At 45.8% G+C, this 15296-nt stretch overlaps 1 protein-coding gene across 3 annotated transcripts in view; it reads right to left on the bottom strand.

Moving 5' to 3' along the window:
- Window positions 1-15056, bottom strand: part of NEIL2 (nei like DNA glycosylase 2) — a 283374-nt gene extending 268318 nt beyond the window's left edge. Inside the window, exon 1 of one of the 3 annotated variants that reach the window (XM_069605002.1) lies at window positions 14924-15056. The gene's annotated coding sequence lies outside the window, so the exon portion shown is untranslated. Of the gene's footprint in view, window positions 1-14526; window positions 14890-14923 lie in introns of those variants that run through there. The other 2 variants (XM_069605003.1, XM_069605001.1) reach the window with 2 other exon arrangements.
- Window positions 15057-15296: the final 240 nt, after the last annotated feature.

Here is a 15296-nt window from a genome sequence, read left to right as displayed (position 1 = left end):
CGTTTTTGGTTGCTGTTCATCAGCCCATCTCGCCTCCTCTCCAGGCTGAATGCCCTTGCGCTTATGGTCACAGGATGGTGGTTGAAACCTAGTTTTTTCCTTGTTGTTCGTCTAGGTTAGAAGTGGTTGTAGGGTGCAGAACTGAGGTCTGGTCAGTTCCGGGAGTAGTGCACAGCAGGATTTCCAAGTATATTGGGGAGGTTGCTCAGTCGGGCAGCCCATGGCTGTAGGTTGGCAGGCTACGGTTGCCCTGGTTGTGGGTGGGCCGGTTGTGGAGGGGGGGGGGGGGGGGGGGGGGAGTACTATGATTTTGTGGTTTACCCGTCTGAATTTCCTTGGTGAATAATTGGGCTTGGAGCTATCCATAAAAACTTTAATTTGGTTGGTCTATATGCCTCGGGCAGTACTATACTTTACAGCTTGGTAGGTAAGAGGGTTCTGCTGCCCCCTGTGTTGCATAATAATTTGAGATGTACTCACAACATGAATAAAAGTGCTCAGGTTTGGAGCCCCTTGGCACCCATAACAGTTTTTCTAGTTCCGTCCATGCAAGCAGTCTGAAATTTACTTACAACTGAGATAGTCATTTCAGGTTCAAAGCTACTAGCCAGTCATAAAAGGTTACGCAGCCTCTCAGTTCTCCACATATACACAATACACCATTTCTTACTTGCCAAGAGTCCATTATCATTAGCAAATGGCTTGTGGCGAGTGCAATGTCCCTGTCTGCCATTTTGTCTATTTTGTATGCAATGGATCGGTTTATTTGAAGTGCTCAGCATAATCTCCCTTATACTCTTTGACGTCTTAAGTAGCTCTTATTCTTTTCGAATTGGTTTCAGAATGTTCCGATTGAATCGCTATTAAAATGCATGCGGTTTGGGCAGCTTTTTTCTTTCTTTCATTGAAATTGTGGGTTGTGATGCTGTGGGGTTTTGTATATCTGGTGTTCATCTTAGTAAAATTAAATAAAAAATTAAAATGAATATTAAAAAAGAACTCTAGCATCGACTGGAAGTGAACATATTTTTCTCCATGCAGCATAAGGAGAGAGTCCTTTATTTTCTGGAACGCAGCCTCATTGCCTGAAAAGGTGGCGTACACCAGGATATTATGGTTGACATTTAATTCTCCATAAAGCGCAGCTAGTGCGCCTCTGCTGGTGTTCTGGAATCCCTCTTTTGGCCTATAAAATGGCATGGTATTGCCTCTTGCAGTTGCATAGGCCTACGTGGGTAGAGAATGTTGTAATGGCACTATAGTTTCTGAAGAGAGGGTCCCGGGAATGCCCCTGATCACCCCTATGATCATGACAACCCCGAAGAGTCAAGAACGCACAAAGTCACTCATTATTCCTGACTTTGTACGATTTGTGCAATTTCCCCAACTCTCTCTTTTTTTGAGCATTTGAAAAAGGGATGCCTCTGTGATGCAAACTTGATGATTAATATGAAGCTTGGCAGGTTTGCTTTTGAGGCATCTAATGCAGCAGAACAGGGATTCAGAGGGCAGCAGAACAGGGATTCAGAGGTGGTCGAATCAAGCACATGCAGCAGACCTGGAAGTGTGTTTATTCTAGCGCTTTGTTGCTCTGCAGCATATATAATCCTACATCAGTTCCAAATTTACTCTGATATTTTGCGAACCGGGCAGGTTGGCTGGGATGAAAAATTTAAATGGACCTTTTGTTGTCAAAAGCAAATATTGCCACATCTGTGAGTTTTGGCAGTCGCATGGGTTTGAGGTGCTGAAACTTGGATGCTGCACACACGTTGATCCACTTTGGATTATGGCTGCCTTAGTCTCAGATCGTCAAACTGAATTTTGCATCTGCAATGTTTTGCATTCCATCACCAATATTCCTGGTGGCTCTCATGCACGATGCATATTTGTCACTAGAACCGTCTCCTTTGTTTGACAACTTTGCCATCATCCGAATCTAGCTGCCAAGGTTGTACAATTCACACTAGTTTTTACTCTGTGGACCTTTGAACAGTAACTTCGTTTACTGCAATTCGCCAATGAATCCGGAGGATGCTACGCTGCGGTTTGAATGAAGTACAGCCTTGGATCACCAGCGCCCCATTTTATCAGTGACATTAGTCAGCTTGCACGTTTTGGAATGTAATTAGACTCGGTGTGGAATGGGTCCAAGGTTTACCCTGCCATTGTTTGGCTTTTGGACCATATAATCTCTCAAATTCAGGATTCATTTTCAGTCAAAATGGGGTTAGGGTGCACTGTGGTGGCTGCTTTATCGTTATCACCCACACCTCTGTTTGGCAGCAATGTGTAAAGGCTGTGTAGATCCGAACTGGCCAAGTACAACAGCATCCAGTGCGTCACATCCCCTGAAGTAGATCTGGAGGCATGCCTGCCATGAAAACCAGCATGGCCTTTTAGAGAATGCTCCGACCACCTCACTGAGTATTATCGGTGCTGGACTGCCCTTGTGGGTGGGGCAAAAACTGATACGCAAATGGATATTTCTCCTCTGTGAAGGGTGCAGTGAGATAAAACATGGTTGTAGACCCTCATGAGGGGAAGAAATTCCATAGAACATGGCATTTGACCCATGTTCGTTCTCAGTAGACAGGCTTCCACACTGCTTTTACAAATTGCTGGTGTGTTTAGTGCAGGTCGAGTTACAGGCATGGAGCGAGGTTGTGCAGCACTCAGCAAACGAGTAGTAGAGAAGAACACAGGTGTTGCTGTTCATGCGACGTAACTGCATATGAAGCGTGCAGGGTCAGCCAAAAGGTAGCGGGATGCAGCAGGTGGTTCCTGTAAGCTCACGGAAGGGATGTAGTCACTAGAGACCTGCCGGAAAATCCAATGGCAGTCTACAGAACGTGACGACATGCAGGTAAAGGATCAGTTTTACCAATGCAGCAACAGTTAGCATGGTAATAGGGGAGGAAGGATAGTTCAGGGGCAACGTCTATGTCTGGAAAGCAAGACAACGCAGTGCAACACAGGTTTGTATCCAGATCCCGTGCTTAGAAACCACTTGTTGGTATTCAGTGTGTTATAAAAGAATTTTATAATTATAATGAAGAAGACATCCATACTCAATTTAAATGAGGTGCTTTGTTACATGGAGATGTAAAAGCAAGGAGGAATGCTTTTATGTCTCGATTTAACCTGTCACCTAATTTTTGCGCAATCTTGAGACAGAGGGGGGGCACATAGAGGGGATAAGATACCCATTATTCAGTCCTCCTCCCTCTCGAGAGTATGCCTGCATGACATTTTCATGCAGATGCACAATAAATGGATTTCAACAGAATCCATCTCTGTTTTGCACCTGCTCAAGACCAGGACGATGCCACAGGAATCCATTAGCAAACACTGCATTTGCAGTTAGCGTTATTTTCCACAATACAGAATGGAAAATAGAAAAGGCGTGTGTGTCTTGGTTTTCCCTTTTCATTAATCATTTAAAATTGCATGCAGGGGACACCCCACACAAGTGTTAACAATGGTTGTCGCCAGCATTCAATTTATGAACTTTGTCAAATTAAGCTAAGGAAAAGCACTAATCGCATTGTTGCCCGCTTCTGGTCTCCATTGCTCGAGGACTTTGAATGGGGTCTTTATTTAGCAAGCAGTGACATACTTGTGTCGCTCCTTGTGTGTTTTAGAGGCTTGAGAATCAATAGTGACCTTGCAAGGCTCAAAGAAACACTGGGTAAACAGCATATAGCATTACAAATTTGCCAGAGGGCTGATAGCATAGATGCCAACTTTTGATAAGGGCTTCAAAGTCATCTGCACTGCAAAATCAGGATACACCCCCTCCATTTCTCTTGCCCCACTGAATACTGCTCCCCTAAAAGACTTTACATTAAGATTCTTTACCCAACATCACACACTTCATGGAGAGTGGCCGATCTTCCCTGTGTAAGGGTGGGCACCCTAATCACCTCAACCCACCACTTAAAGAATGAGTGCACATTCGTACATAAAAGTTTATTGTACAATTATCCAGGGAGCAGTTAGATAGTGTTGAAGGAGCAAACTAACCCAAGTCTCAGCAAACCAATCAGTTGACCTCTTTTATAAATGTTCTCAAATGTTAAGACACTCCCAGATATGTTATTACAATCCACCCCCCAAACATGAATGGGCAAAAACCTCTCAAAGAAATCCCATCTTTTCCCAATTCACACGTTTTCATTGGCCAGTTTTATCGTAATAGTCCCCTTCAGATCATATTCATAACGTAGGATTCGTTTGTGGCAAGTCTCGACATCCGCATGTGGTTAAACATTGGTATTGAAACATAATTAAATTAATTACTAGCAATAACTGGCATAAGCCATTTAAACCTGAACTCTGATGGTTCGCATGAATATTTCCTGTGATATGGTAAATTATTTCTCTTTGAGTTAGTGATGCTATATCATTCCCCAGGTCACTGTTCCATTGAAACCTTCCAATCTAAAAAACTGCCACTTTATCGCACAATTGAAACTCCTGAGTAGCCTTTGGTATTTACTTACCCTGAGCTTCACTGTTGACCAAAACAAAATAACTAAACCTCTTCTGTCTCACTCTCAGGCATCAGTAGATTACGTCTACCATCGACGATAATTATCAGACCACAAAACTCATGGCTAGTTCCTACAGCTGTGCAGACCACGAAGGTTGTGAAGTTAGTTATTCACCTATCCCCTGGCTTCTAAAACCTCACAGACTCAGTGTAACGCTCACCTGGTTCCCACGGAGGCGCGGCGTCAAAGGCGCAGAACTCTGAAGATGGACAGGAAGGGCCCCTCTATTCTGGCTTCCCTGGCTCGTTGGATACCCTCCTGTGCGTGAAAAGGGAGTATTACCAACTGTGGAACAATGCTCAAGCCTCCCACTCCCTTCCAACCCTCCACGATACCTCCTCCACGATTCCCCGTGAAGCCTCACCTTAGGGTTTGGAAGGATGAGCTCTCCATCCTGCTTCTGATGCAGGGGCGCGTTGAAACCCAGTTACTTCACTGGATTGAGGATTGATGGGAGTTCAGGTAAGCTTGACTGTTCAGGTAAGGCGCTGTAAAAGTTCTGTTCAAAAGTTCAAGCTTAATAATAATGTTCGTTGTCTAATTGCAGCAAGCGCTAATGCTTATGTCTTTTTCCCCTTAGGGGCCGGGGTTCGGAGTGCCGGAGATATGGCGCCGACCCGAAGTGAAACAGTTCTGGATGAGCGCTCAGGTAATGTCTTTGCATTCGCTCATTCAATGTCTTTGTCTTTTTTCCCCATAGGGGCCGGGGTCCGGAGATGCCAGGAAGCGGCAGGACCCGAAATGCAGTGGGAATAATCCAACAGGTAAGACTTAAAAGGAAACTGAGCTTTCCTTATTCCTTTTCTCCCTCTCACCTTTGTTCTTGTCTTTTTTCCTCTAAGCGCCGGGGCGTAGCTGAATCTGGAAGATCGCTGCTGAAGATGGAAGCGCCTTGCAAAGGTGAGTAAAATGCAGCGCTGCAGCGATCGAAACGAAATGCCTTTAAAATGATGTCTTCCTTTTCAGGGCCGTTGGAGAAATGACTCCGGGATGCAGATTTAGCAGGTAAGGGCTTTTCTTCTCCTATTCTCTTTGTTTCTCCCCTTGCAGGTGTTCCAGGGTGCTGGCAGGCGTGGCTGAAGTCAGGATGCAGGAGCTGACACGGTGAGCGTCCAGCTGCTAGGTGCAGAACAACGCGAAGCATGTGTGGCTGTTCGGGTGGGGTTTAAATAGCCTTGGAAGAAGTTCCTGGTATGTATCCTTCCACCAATCAGGTATGTATCCTTCCCCGACCACACCCGGGTGGTGAAGTAGTCCTACAGGTTAAGTAGTCCCATTCAGGCCTCAAGAGGGCCTGGATGAAGCAGCAAGGTCTGCATCAGGTAAGTGTGCACCCAAGCACTTAAACACATATCCTCTTCTATGAGCCTGGCGCCTAAGGCGCCAGGACTGGGGTCCGCTATGAGCCTGGCGCCTAAGGCGCCAGGACTGAGTCCAAAGGGCCCCGACTTGGGCCCACTGAGACTTCCCTGGGGAAAATGATGTCTGCCTCTGGGGTTGCTGGGCCCGGCCTGGCTCCTTAGAGGTAGGCATCATGACAGTACCCACCCTCAAGGCCCCTCCCAAGGTCTTTTCCTCCGGGGGTTTTGGTTTGTGCGGGAATCTTCGATGGAATCTTTGAATTAATCGTGGTGCGTGAACATAGTTACTGGGTTCCCAAGATCTTTCCTGAGGTCCATATCCTTTCCAATCAACAAGATATTAGAGTTTCGACTTAACTATCTTGGAATCTAAAATGTCTTTCACTTCGAATTCTAATTCTCCATCAATTTGGACAGGGCCTGGGGGCTCAGACAGTCTGGTTCCAGGTTGTACTGGTTTTAGAAGAGATGCGTGAAAAACGGGATGAATCCGCATGTTGGATGGTAAATCGAGTTTAAAGGCCACTGGGTTGATAATAGCTTTGATGGGGTAAGGCCCAATGAATCTGGGATTAAAGGTTCGCTGACCCTTGAGGGGTAGATGTTTAGTTGCTAGCCATACCTGATCTCCTACTTGGTAAGGAGGAGTTTTACTTCGGTGCAAATCAGCGTTTTCTTTATACTTTTTCTTGGCTTGCTGTAAGTGGGTTGTAGCTTCTTTGAAGGCTTGGGTTATTGTGGAATGTAGGTGATTTACTGCAGGCATCTCCAGGGTCAGAGGTGGATCTAGGTCAGAGGTCCGAGGATGGTGACCATACAGGGTATAAAAAGGAGTCTGTCCGGTTCCAGAATGCACTGAATTGTTGTATGCATATTCTGCAATCCAAAGGATGTCCTTCCAATTCAACTCGGATTGGTGTAACATGCACCGCAGATATTGCTCGAGAGTCTGATTGGTTCTCTCGGTTTGTCCGTCGGTCTGGGGGTGGTGGCTGGTGGATAACCGCACGTCTATTTGTGCTAGTTGGCAACGTTTCTTCCAAAAGTGGGAGATAAATTGACTTCCACGGTCTGAGACTAATATGGAAGGGAAACCATGTAACCGCAATATATTTTCCATAAATTCCTTGGCCAAGGTGGAAGCTGACGGCAATCCTTTTAAAGGGATAAAATGGGCCATTTTGGAGAATAGATCCACTATTACGAGAATCGTGTTGTAACCACCACAAGGAGGCAGGTCAGTTATAAAGTCCATTGACAAGGTGTGCCAAGGTGCTGGTGGAATGTCCAAAGGTTGAAGTAGGCCGGCTGGCCTTTTCTTTTGACTCTTATTTTGGGCACAGATTCCGCAAGACAATGCAAAAGACTTTATGTCTTTTCTCCAAGAAGGCCACCAGAAGTGGCGTTTGATTTTTTCCTCCGTTTTAGCGATACCAGGGTGTCCTTCCATTAATGATTCATGATGATGGGCAATAACAAGTTCTTGTAATTCTTTACTTGGCAGAAACAACCGCTCCTGGAAGTAGGGTAAATCATCCTTAACGGTGTAATGAGGACCCTTTTGACTCCATTCCAGTAAGGCTGAAGAGTCTAGAAGTTGTTTTACTTGCGTTTGGATGTCCTCAATAGTTTGCAATGAAGTTAGGCCTAAGATTCTTTGTTCAGGTATGATTGGCACAGGTTCTAAACTCGAATTGGGTTCTTACATGCCAATCCGGGATAAGGCGTCCGCTTTACCATTCTTGCAGCCAGGGCGATAGGTAATTACAAAATCAAATTCCGCAAAGAATAGAGCCCATCGGAGTTGTCGTGAAGATTGAGCTTTGGCCGTCTTTAAATACTGTAAATTTCTGTGGTCCGTAATTACGGTGATGGTGTGTCTTGCCCCGAGAAGGTAGTGACGCCGAGCCTTGAAAGCAGATTTGATGGCCAGTAACTCTTTATCGGTAATTGCGTAGTTGATTTCAGGAGGAGAAAATTTTCTGGACCAAAAGGCCACTGGGTGTAGTCCGTTAGTTTCTGGGTCTCTTTGCGACAGGACAGCTCCCATGGCCGAACTGGATGCGTCGGTTTCCACAATGTAAGGGAGATCTGGGTGCGGGTGCTTCAATACAGGTGCAGAGGTGAATTTGGTTTTCAGGTCCTGAAAGGCTTGTTCGGCCTCAAGAGTCCATTCAAAGCGTTTGTTTTTCTTTAGGAGAGCTGTGATGGGTTGGACTGTTCGGGAAAATTCCGGGATGAATCTTCGATAGAAATTGGCGAAGCCGAGCATGCTCTGAACTCCCTTCACCGAGCTAGGAGATGGCCATTTGAGGATGGCATCCACCTTTCGCGAGTCCATTCGGACTCCTTGAGGTGTCAGGATGAATCCGAGAAACTCCACTTCTGTGGTATGAAAAACACATTTTTCGAGCTTTGCAAATAGTCTGTGCTGGCGCAATTTCTCAAGAACTGCCCTAACATGTTTTCTGTGATCGGATTCTGAAGAAGAGTACACCAGGATGTCGTCAATATAAACAATGACACAGACATCGATAAGTTCCCGAAGAACATCATTCATAAAGTACTGAAAGGCGGCAGGTGCATTGCACAACCCGAAGGGCATCACCTGATATTCGAAGAGCCCAAATTTGGTGCGGAATGCAGTCTTCCATTCGTCGCCTTCTTTTATACGCACCAGGTGATAAGCTCCTCGGAGATCTAACTTGGTGTACACACAAGCGTCTTTCACCTGGTCGATAAGCTCAGGGATCAGGGGCAGAGGATAACGATTCTTAATCGTTATTTGATTTAGGGCGCGATAGTCTATACATGTTCTTAGGTCGCCCTCTTTTTTCGGCACGAAGAACAGAGCTGAGGAGACAGGAGACTTGGACGGGCAAATAAAACCATTGGCTAGGTACTGATCTAAATACTGACGCAAATGCAGGTTCTCAGGTTCCGTAAGAGCATAAATCCTACTACAAGGTAGTTGAGCATTGGGTACCAGATCGATTTGGCAATCATAAGACCGATGGGGAGGTAACGTGTTAGCCTGTTCCTTCTGAAAAACGTCTTGGAATTCTTGGTATTCTGACGGTAGCTGTACAGGGGTGGAAGTTGCTGAGGCTAGACCCATAGCTGGATTTCTTGGATAACAAGTTGGTTCACAATCAGGAAAACTTATCTTCTTTGCTCGCCAGTCAATTCTGGGATTATGTGTTTCTAACCAAGGAATTCCAAGAATTACTTGAAATTGTGGGGCCTTGATCACATCAAACACGATTGCTTCCCGATGTCCATCCTGACCCACCAGTGTCACTTCAATAGTGGAATGCGTCACAGGCCCTGAGGCTATTTCGGTTCCATCTACTGTAGTAATGACATCTTGGGTTACTTTCGGGCGGAGAGGGAGCTTAATCCTGGAAGCCAATTCACGGTCTATGTAATTTCCAATAGCTCCACTGTCGATGTATGCTTTTATAGCATGCAACTGCTGAGGCTGTTTTGGGTCCACGAGCACCATTGGCATGACAAAATGCGAGGTCAAAGAGTTTGTTTTCAAGCTCGGCAAGCGGACCCCTACGCTTGTCGGGCTAAGTCGTTTCCCGAATCAGGTGTCAATAAATCGTTATCAGTGGCTCCAACCACCTTCTTAGGTGGTTTAACTGGACAATTTCGAAGAAAGTGACCGGAAGTCCCGCAATATAGACAAAGTTGCATTTGCCGCCTTCTCTCTCGTTCCTTCTGCGTTAATGGTCCTTTAACACCGCCGATTTGCATAGGTTCGGTTACGTCGGTACTCTTGGAGTTAGCATGGGTTTTGATCGGTACTCGGGTTTCGTACTTGAACCGATCTGCTTTTCTATTTTGAAGTCTGTGATCAAGTTGAACCACCAAGTCTATGTAGTCTGCGCAGATCTGGGGTAGATTTACTATCTAAGCTAGAACATCCTTAAGCTCTCCGCGCAGGCCTCGATGAAACAATGTGATCCTTTTATTTTCAGGCCATCCGGTTTCCACAACTAGTCTATTAAAGGTGGCGATATAGGACAAAAGATCCTGATTACCTTGTCGTAAGGATAGCAGTTCGTTGTCAAGGGCCTGTCCCTGCGAGTGTCGAGCGAACAATCTTTCCATGCTGGCCTGGAAGCCCTGGAAATCCCGGAGAATGGGATCATCCTGATTTACCAATGGAATAGACCAATCGGCAGCACAGCCACTGAGGTAAGATAGTACAAAGGCTACTTTGGTCTGGTCGTTGGGGAAGGCCCCGGGCCTGCATAAAAAGTGTAAACGGCATTGGTTCATAAAAACGGCATATTTCTTGGGATCCCCCGCAAAACGTTCCGGCGGGGCCAAAGGCATGTGTCCAGGTAGATTGATTTGTACCGGGTTATTCGAACCCATTGTTGTAGAAATATCTCCGGAAACAGGTAAAGGAGTGTGCTCTGCAATAACCTTTTGGCCAGATCATCAGTTCTTTCCTTGGATAGGATTAGTTCCCTTCTGAGAGCATTAGTCTCCTGGCGGGCTGAGTGCACTTCTGCCCGTAATTCCCCTAAAAGATGGGCCAGCTGATCTGTCTCGGAAGTCTCCATAGCGCCCAGGTGGGAAATTGTGGTAAGGCTTCGCGTTCTGTAACGCTCACCTGGTTCCCACGGAGGCGCGGCGTCGAAGGCGCAGAACTCTGAAGATGGACAGGAAGGGCCCCTCTATTCTGGCTTCCCTGGCTCGTTGGATACCCTCCTGTGCGTGAAAAGGGAGTATTACCAACTGTGGAACAATGCTCAAGCCTCCCACTCCCTTCCAACCCTCCACAATACCTCCTCCACGATTCCCCGTGAAGCCTCACCTTAGGGTTTGGAAGGATGAGCTCTCCATCCTGCTTCTGATGCAGGGGCGCGTTGAAACCCAGTTACTTCACTGGATTGAGGATTGATGGGAGTTCAGGTAAGCTTGACTGTTCAGGTAAGGCGCTGTAAAAGTTCTGTTCAAAAGTTCAAGCTTAATAATAATGTTCGTTGTCTAATTGCAGCAAGCGCTAATGCTTATGTCTTTTTCCCCTTAGGGGCCGGGGTTCGGAGTGCCGGAGATATGGCGCCGACCCGAAGTGAAACAGTTCTGGATGAGCGCTCAGGTAATGTCTTTGCATTCGCTCATTCAATGTCTTTGTCTTTTTTCCCCATAGGGGCCGGGGTCCGGAGATGCCAGGAAGCAGCAGGACCCGAAATGCAGTGGGAATAATCCAACAGGTAAGACTTAAAAGGAAACTGAGCTTTCCTTATTCCTTTTCTCCCTCTCACCTTTGTTCTTGTCTTTTTTCCTCTAGGCGCCGGGGCGTAGCTGAATCCGGAAGATCGCTGCTGAAGATGGAAGCGCCTTGCAAAGGTGAGTAAAATGCAGCGCTGCAGCGATCGAAACGAAATGCCTTTAAAATGATGTCTTCCTTTTCAGGGCCGTTGGAGAAATGACTCCGGGATGCAGATTTAGCAGGTAAGGGCTTTTCTTCTCCTATTCTCTTCGTTTCTCCCCTTGCAGGTGTTCCAGGATGCAGGAGCTGACACGGTGAGCGTCCAGCTGCTAGGTGCAGAACAACGCGAAGCATGTGTGGCTGTTCGGGTGGGGTTTAAATAGCCTTGGAAGAAGTTCCTGGTATGTATCCTTCCACCAATCAGGTATGTATCCTTCCCCGACCACACCCGGGTGGTGAAGTAGTCCTACAGGTTAAGTAGTCCCATTCAGGCCTCAAGAGGGCCTGGATGAAACAGCAAGGTCTGCATCAGGTAAGTGTGCACCCAAGCACTTAAACACATATCCTCTTCTATGAGCCTGGCGCCTAAGGCACCAGGACTGGGGTCCGCTATGAGCCTGGCGCCTAAGGCGCCAGGACTGAGTCCAAAGGGCCCCGACTTGGGCCCGCTGAGACTTCCCTGGGGAAAATGATGTCTGCCTCTGGGGTTGCTGGGCCCGGCCTGGCTCCTTAGAGGTAGGCATCATGACACTCAGTTAACAGTCAAAGTTCACCTTGCAAACAATCCCAACTAGCGTGGTTTTGGTTTATTTGTAAAATCCCAGTGCATTGATAATTATGAATTCCCCTTGTATTTGTATTAATGCGCATGTATGTTTTTCCATTTTGGTGGGTTTAACATTTTAGCTTTATGCACGCGTGCAAGCTAATATGTATCAATTCTAGACAACACTAAAAGTAACATCCCATCCATAATTAACCACACTTTGATACATATGAAATTGCAACATGGCGCCCAGTTTTCCATCACCCGCAGTTATCAATATGGCGTGGGCTACATGAACCCCTCATAATCATGAGGACATTTCCTTACCACCCCAACATTTGCCTAATGTAGGATACATGTCAACTCACTATGTATGAGATTACGGGTCCCCAACCTTTTGTGGGCAATGAGCAACAATTGCATATTAAATGAAATGGTGAGTAACATCCATACCTCGATAGTGAATATCAGCTTTCAGGTGAAGGCAACATTATTGCATCCCAAATTCTAACTGTAGTAAATTTAATATTACAAATATAACAAGCTAATAGCCAGCAGTTAGCAGTACCCTAGTCCAGGTGCAATTCCAGGCTAGGTGAATGTGCAATGGCTGTTTTGAGATTAAGTTGGTGTTTACAAGGAATGCAAGTGACAAACTAGCATTTTTAAATCACGCAAGACATTAACAGTGATGAAATGATATAGCATTTAAAGAACCTTATTGGGGTGTGGGTTTCATTAACCAATAAATTGTTGGGAGCAAATTGGACATTTGTAAGCACATTAAGATGGCAACTTTGGTCACAAATGGCAGGATTCCAAACTGCTGTACAGATGGCTATATATCTGGTGGAATGTACCGACAAGAGCAAGTTCATTTAATTTTAATGTCAAAGATTATGCACATTTTAAATTGTCGACAATTTGATAAGCATTCACTTATTGGCCCATTAAGCAAATGCCAGATGGACATTGTTACAGACGATGACAATGTTTTCACTGGGTCATTGAATTGATATGGAACATTTCTGACAAATATTATGCATTTAACACATAATTTGCCTGTACAAAACAGGCATAAGCAAATGATATAATGAACAGTTTTTCATGCATGCCAACTATTTGTCAGTCCTCCACTTGCCAGATGTGCAAAGGAACACAAGATAAGTATTCATCGGGACACACAAGGGAATGTGGGTCACTTGTTTTGCCTATTAGGGCATATAGAACACTTCTAACCAATAATGTGAATGGGAACACAAACATTGTGTGTACAAAAAAAGCCAATCAGAATGCAGTAACTTGAGGACATTTGGCCGATCTAGTTTATAATGTCTGCAGATGTGCTTACCAACATATCGCAGTCTACCAGGAGACATTGTGGGGAAGCCCAATTGATTACAGGGTTTGCAGCACAGATTAAGTACTTGCTCCGGCCAGTGCTGCACAACTCATGGTGTTCAGCAGCTCCAAGTGGTGGTGCGATTGAATGAGTTTGGCTGGCTCGGTAGATGCGTGTCCACCGATCGACATTTTACTACTGATTATTTGTCTTGCCTGGTCTTACCAAACTAACCAAGTTTTTGGCCGTCAAGTTCACCTCAATCATCGTTTCACTAGGTCAGTGCCCAGTGAAGAAAGCAAATAGCTACTGCTTCTGGTTTGAACAGTAGTCTTCACGCCCGGCCCCCTCAAACCTTTGAGATGAATCCTCAAGATTCACCTTAATAGCCTCCTACCCCGCAGTGTAGACCACTGGGATTATTCACTGAGACAGGCTATACTTTAGTCTATCAGATCCTCTCAAACGCCTGCGCTCAACCCACTGAGATGATTCAAGTGCAAAAAGGAATAATAGTTCATGCTATCCGCCAGAGCAGGCCGATTAGGGTGTGTGAAACTATCATGGCTCAGCCAGCACTACCACTGATGTCGCATCAGTGTAGCAACTTCCTACATATTCCACACCGTGGCACAGATTCAACTGTTGAGCAGCATTGTAGGTTGTTGCTCACTAGCTACACTTGGGCAGTTCACGGTGTTAGATTGTGACCACGAATCACTGCAACTGTATAAGGGAACTACAAAACAGGGTTGGAAATTGCTGGGAGCGATTGGCCTCCTCCTTGTAGCTCAGGATAGCCTGGCTAGCATGACACCAACATGTACTAGGAGCTACGTTTGACTCTTCAGGGACAGGAGTGTCATTTTAAAGTGCAGATCAAAATCAGTAAGCAAAGGGATGCCTGGGAAACGAGTAAGTTCGAAGAAGCGAAGAGGAAAGTGTTTCCCCCGCGCTAGCGGTGCCGTGCCTCTGAGCTCAGCAGTGCCAGGTTTCCCCTTAGCTTTTTGTAGTTGTTTATATCGCAGGCCGATGTGACTGATCTCCTCCCCTCCCCTCCCCCAAGGGTTTTCAGAAAGCGTTCACGACTTAAACGTTGGAAACTTTACAAGCGGATTAGGCGCGCGAATCGCTGCGTCAGTTGGGAGCTAGGTGATTATATATAAATATGTGGTTTTTCCACATTAGAGAAAAAAGTCAACCGGCAATTGCTTATTTTCAACCCATGCGATGCCATTTTATCTGACCCCTTTTAAAAGTGCACTTACCTTTCGCTTGTGCGGTTTTAGCAGCTTTTGGCAATGTAAAACCAATTGACAAGTGTTTTCTGGTCAGTGATCAGTTAGCAATCTACCTTGAGTCTTGAGGCGTTGTCAACTAAAAATTATAGTTGTTAATAAGGAACAAAGAAATATATGTTTCACTGGCAGCAGAGAAGGACGTTACAACAAGCACAAACCGCAAGCAGGTGCGCTGACCAACCGGAAGCGCCCGCCTAGAAACGTGCACGCTTGCAAGTACAACACTCCCTAAAAGTGATTTAAATCCGCGCCGTACCTATCTGCAAAGCAACAACTTGCTGTGTACAGGAGGAACAGCTGAGACCAAGAAATCACGTCTCAGAAATCTCTTCGCTACTTTTGAAGGTACGTTATGTTAACTCACCATGTCCTGGCTGGTATTGCCCCACTTAGGATTCTGGGAATTGGAGGCCTCACTGGGGATTTTGCGAATTGTAGCACCTGACAATCCACCGCCGGTTACGCGAGCAAGAGCCAATAGAAAGGCTCGCTCGCTTGTCCAAAGGGAGCCGTCTCTGAGCAAGTACGTGATTTGGTGCTATAGTTGCATAGTGGTTCGCAAACTTTGCATTCGTGACGAAGGCCCTCAACAAAACGTCTACGTTTTTTAAAAGTGAACTCCTGTTTAATAGTTGTAAAAAAGCCTTCCAAAAAACTCGCAAAGACATCCAGGTTCTTATTCTGAGGTGGGTGCAAATGGAACACTTTTCTTCAAAACAACATATTCGGACGAAGAA

This window comes from Ambystoma mexicanum, chromosome 4p (genome assembly GCF_040938575.1).
Source record: "Ambystoma mexicanum isolate Mex_15411 chromosome 4p, UKY_AmexF1_1, whole genome shotgun sequence".
Classification (NCBI taxonomy): domain Eukaryota; kingdom Metazoa; phylum Chordata; class Amphibia; order Caudata; family Ambystomatidae; genus Ambystoma; species Ambystoma mexicanum.
This window is presented reverse-complemented; position numbering and strand designations above follow the sequence as displayed.